This window comes from Carassius auratus, unplaced genomic scaffold (assembly GCF_003368295.1).
Source record: "Carassius auratus strain Wakin unplaced genomic scaffold, ASM336829v1 scaf_tig00046054, whole genome shotgun sequence".
NCBI classification, from domain to species: Eukaryota; Metazoa; Chordata; class Actinopteri; order Cypriniformes; family Cyprinidae; genus Carassius; species Carassius auratus.
The window spans coordinates 61947-68045 of record NW_020526953.1 but is presented as its reverse complement, the minus strand read 5'-3'; positions in this window follow the sequence as shown (position 1 = coordinate 68045).

Genomic DNA, 6099 nt, shown 5'->3' with positions numbered 1-6099 from the left:
ATATGACCCAAAGTAATTAAAGACTAGTTATTTTAATCTGATACTTTTTTTTTTTTTTTTTTTACTGTTACTCATGTAACTATTCAGACTAGAACTTTTATTTTTACACAGTTTCCGGGTACTCTACCCATCTCTGTAATTACAATAATCAAATAAAAACTAACATTAAAAAGAGTCATACTGAATAACTACTGATCAACATAATGGTGAAGTCAAACCAAACTATTATTTTCAATAAACCATTGACATCTCTGTTAATCTCAATAAGAACTTTTTTTAATTTATGACAGAAATAAAGTCAATCTTGTTTATAATAAGTTAAGTTGATAATACTGTTTTTGGAGTTATTTACGCTGGAGTTTGACATCTAACAAAGGTTGGGTTTTCACTTTCAACCAACATTTGACTTCTGAGCAGTGTCAGTCCACATCTAGTGTGATGGGAAGCTTTATCAGGACATGGGAACTAAAATAAAACTTGCCGTTGAAACATTCCCAGAACATGAAAGATTCCTAGATGGGTCAGCTGTTCATCTCATCAAACAGCACTATCTGTTCTTCACTCGTGTAACTAAACCTGTTTCCCTGTCAACATTTACTTCCTTTAAACCACAGAAGTTTTTGTTTATGTGAGCATTAACACACCTTTCCACATCTTACAGTTGAACCTGCTAAACTGTGCGGTTTTATTTTCAGGGGCGTTGGTATGTCTTATGTTTTTATATTATAGATACCTGTTACTTTTACTAACAAGACATACCTGGAAATTCAGACAAAGTCATGACACGTACTAAGAAACACCTGACAAAAGAAAAGATTTCAAACATGACAAAATACCCCAGCTGTTCACCCATCAAACCTGTTGTGTACTGTACATGTACAGCTTTATGAGACATATTTGAATCTAAAATTATTTGTGTGGTGTAATTTCTCAAAATAACTTTACCACAGAAGAAAGGAAGTCATACAGTTGAGCTGCTGGAGCTGTGAAATCTCTGAGCAGATAGACAGATCTGTTGTGTGCCAACACAGATCAGCTGTTCATCTCATCAAACAGCACCTGTTCACCAATCATGTAACTGAACCTGTTTCCTCTCATCCCTTTACTTCGTGTAAACCACAGAAGGTTTTGTTTATGTGAGCATCAACACATCTTTCCACATCTTACAGTTGAACCTGCTAAACAGTACCAACAAGTCCTCCAACCCACATGACCGTATAAATTCTAAATTAAAATAAATGTATGCATTTAGCATGATGCTTTTATCCAAAGCATCTTACATTGCATTCTGGCTAACATTTCCCTCCTAACATGTGTTCCTTGGGATTGGAACCATCAACCTTGCACTTGCTAAAGCATTGCTCTACCACTTGAGCTACAGGTGCACTTTTTACCTGTGTAGGTCACTATCCTCAAATACGACCCATGACCGTTCCCTAAATTAGTGCCCCTGTTGGACACAGGAGATATGCTACATGAACTTTGAATGCATTGTGGGTTTATTTTAATATGTTTCTAATTGCGTTTTGAACTGTTTGTGTTTTAAACTCTCCCAGCTGTTCGAAATGTTTTGCTAAAAAGAAATGGATTTAAGATGACATCGAGACATGTACAGATAGGTTTTCCACGCGTCTCATAAAGTATTCGATCATCCCGTGTTCATAAATAATATTATGAGTTCTTTTTTCAAATTACTGGACGCTTTTTGGCCTATTTGACCTGTTTGACGTTTAGATCATTCAATCGGACTCCGCCAGCATTATAACATTAGTTTTCATTGTGATATTGATTTGAAATTCACCTGAGAAGGAAAGAGGTCATGTAAAAGTCACACATTTACCATGTTTTTACCATAGTAATATGTCGCTCAACCACAACAACCTTTTATACAATTTTGCAATGTAATTGTAATTCAGTGTTTTTTTTTTTACTTTTCTATTTTTAAGTTTCTTCATATCACACATATCTCCATCTACAACAACATTCAGTGTCCAGCAGCTCTTTGTGAATCTCTCTCTCTCTCTCTCTCTCTCTCTGTCTCTCTCTGTCTCTCTCTCAATCTCTCGCTCTCATTTTCCTTTCCTTTTTTTCTGAACTGTAAATCATAATTCAGACACATATTTTTTCTTTCTTCTTTTCTCTTGTTCATCATGTCATAATTTCACAGCTCAGAATCAGATTTGGATCAGTTCTTGTATTAACAGGGAACTTGAACTCGAAGCTAAATCCTGAACTTGAAGTTGTCAGGGAAGCTGAAGTCCTTCAAAGGTTCAACACGTCACAGGTTTTGTTGAAGACATTTAGCTATAACTGATATATTTTAACTAATGTATCCTTACTTTATGTTTAATAACCTTCCTTATAGTCCTTCTTTTCAAATATTTTGTCCACAAATCATTTCTCACACACTGTCTCAACATCTATGTATTAAAACAACAACAACATTTTCCTTTTTTATTTCAGCTGAAACAGTAGATCAAATGAAGGTCTGTCAAACTCTTGTCAAACCCTTCTTGTTTGTGGAGAGGGATGAATTTGATCGTCTTGTGCATTTACAGAGAAGACCAAAAGTTGTAAAGGCAAACATTTCCAGTGGTACGTCTGTGTGGATCTGAACACCTCGACACTATTTTATTGCAGTTTTTGTACCGAATTTGATGTTTTTTTTGTTTTTTTGTTTTTTTACTTTTAGGTTAAATTTAAACAAAGTGTTAATAATTCATACAAATTCTACAGTTTTTCCTCCTGCTGTCATTGGCCATCACCTCAGATCTCATGCAGACTGTGCCCATTGTAAGTAGTCAGAGCGTTATATCCTAAAGTTTATATTGAGTCCACTGTATCCTTTATTAGCGCAGTCTCTTCCCGTTCTAACAGTACATGATATCTGTCCATATCTCACAGTCTGCCTTTATTTCCATGTTGATTTTAATGGAACACATCTGTCTAAAAGCAAGTTTGAAAATGCTGTTTAACTTAAGCTGTGTGTGTGTGTGTGTGTGTGTGTGCACTTTGGATGGGTTAAATGCAGAGCACGAATTTTGAGTATGGGTCACTGTACTTCCAAAAGCATCCACATCGCTCTCTCTTGTGTGGCACATCTTCTCTCAGTCTTAGCATGTCTACTTGTATTATTTCTCCTCTGGTCAACACTCCCATCTCTACTGTGAACACTCCTGTCACTATCACCATCCCACCTACTGTATTCTACATACAAACTAATTCAAAATGGTAATGTAAAAGTTATTATTTCTTCTTAACAATGTTTCATTAATTACATCAACTTAATGTTACTGAATTGCATATTATATATATATATATATATATATATATATATATATATATATATATATATGTTTGTATTTGTTATTTGTATTAGTATAGTCGCTTATTTCCCGTGTACTTTCACTTTCGTTTTTAGCTCGGCTCATGAGGACACTCTCGCTCCCTCTAGCGGCGCAGAGCAGCAGCACACTCTCCTCTGACACACTGAAGCTGTGCTGTTACACATTTTATATCTGCCTACACTGATTTCCAAAACATTGCCTCTTTTTATATTTCAAAATTTCACACACAAATCCAAGAGCTGCAAACACACAATGCAAAATGCCTCACATCTCATCCAAAATGAACCCCTGTATTCAAAATATTTTTTTTTGTTGTTCTTGTTTCTTTTTTTCAACTGCTTACTCGCAAATTCTTTACGTGTCACACAGTTTCTGAAAGCTGAAACTCAAACAGCAGAAGTACACGTCACTAAGAAATTCAAATAGTTACTTTTTTAGGGATTAACTCATTATTGTAATGTACTACTTTTAAAACTAAATTTTCCCAACACTGCTGAAAGCACGTTACTCATAATTACATTTAACATGGGAACTAGATATCAGAACCATTTCATGTGGTTTAATAAGGAAAACGTATGCTGATATTCAGCACTCTGTTTCGTGACAAACATTACTAAACATTTACCACTCTTCTTTATCAGCATTCATTAACTCATCTATCTCTCATAAACAATCAACTAACAATGACTGGATTGATGAACTCTCTGAAACATCCTTCCACAAACAGAGATGGTCTGTATACTCAGATAATATGAGATCACAAGTGTTTTGTTAAGCTTTGCTGTAAAATGTAAATCAAATATTTTCCCCAGCCATAAGAACAAAAGGTGCTTCCATTAGTGAAAACACATTGTGCTATTAGACTTGCAAAAGAAAAGCAAAAACATAAACCTGAATGGACATATGTAAGAGTTATAGAAGACAAAAAGAACAAAATACAGCTGAGATAACAGATATATGTCATATACAATGACATTATTAGAAATCAGTGGATATAACAACAAAATATTTAGATGTTTGTATTGCAGTGTATGTTTTTAACCAAATAAAACTGCAGTGACTTCTGTCTGATTTGATAGATATTTATATAAGTAAACATATCTTATAAGTACTATTTACAAAGAAAATATACTGCATTACATAGTGTAAGTATCTGTTAATAATTGCTCAAGTGAAAAGATTTTAACAAATGCAAACCAAAGATAAAAAGACTGAAAATACAACTTGTGATGATTGCAGACAACACAAATGACACTGATGTACACTCACGCTAGTGTTTTTAGTGCTTGTTTTTCAAATGTCTGTTTTAAATCGTATGATTGACCATTTTAAAATTACATTTCCATGCATGTAAATGACATATTTATCTACAAATACAGATTGAGCTGTATATACTGTAAATGTTGTATAAAAGAGTTAATAAAAACCTGTGTGATGTTTCCTGAATCAGAAAGTAACACAGTGGCCTCATCTACTCAATATTCACAACAACTGTATTTAGATCTGGAAGGAATCTGATTGTTCTGTGCAAAATGGGTCTTTCATGAAATGCTAACTGATATACTGATTAATATCAGCAACATTCATAAAGCAGTTTACCATGAGAGACTACTGAAATCACAAACAGTTCAGCTGTATGAAGACGATCGTCTCTGCAGCACAAGATCAAGACGAAAACCCTGCAACATTCAAAGACTTTCACTCATTACATCTGCCACATAATGTAGGAACCTCAACAGAAAAGTGTTCCTATGAATCACAAGCACACACTGAAGATTATTATGTTGGGTATTTGGCTACAGATCGCAGGACATCCATATAAAATGTGCTTGATAAAGAATAAAGTGCACAATCTAATAATACTTTCTTAAAAACAATTATGTAAAACAAAATTTAAGACAAGTTTCTAATTAAGGATGTCACTGCAGAGAAGAGAGCAGATGCGTGACATTAGAGAAAGTATGGAGGTTATATTTGTTCTGCAGCTCGTGTTTTTATTTGCATGTATGATCAAACATTTCCATTAAGCTACACCAAAACAAACACCCGTCATTGATCCAACATTTGATTAATAAGTTAAATATTTGCATTGCATGCTATCAGAGGTTTGACTGACAAAACCTCACTCACAAGGTCACGGCATGGAAATGTATGGCCATGATGAAATCACAGAGCTTCAGGTTTAGGCCAGGAGAGGAAAGTGCCTCAGGACACGATATATTTGAATGAATGTCCATCTGTCCGCTGTGTCTTTGTTCTCTCTTTCAGTTCTGAACACAAAAAAGCTTTGATAAGCAATCAGTACACTGAACCATTCTTACATTTGAAGATATATATAAAGCTGTGTGATATTCCAGGGTCTAATGCACAGATATGTCCTTTACTCAAACTGCTCTGACTTATCTAATGAATAAACTCCTCTGATAAATTACTCATCTAATAAAACACAAGACCAGTTTTACAATAGGAGAAAACAAGAACAGAATAGTACACAGAAACTAGTTTACTTGTTAAAAAAAGCATAATAAATATAAACTTTAAAATATAAAGTATTGTAGTATATATTTATTTAAAATTGCACAATGTTATTGGGATGCCATCCAATACACTTTAGAAGGTCTGTGTAACTTATATAACACATATAAAATATTTATATATAAAATATTTATATTTATACGCATCTTTCTCAACAAAATGTATGGAGGTTAAAAGAGGCAAACAGCATGTTTTTCTTTTACATTTACATGCATAT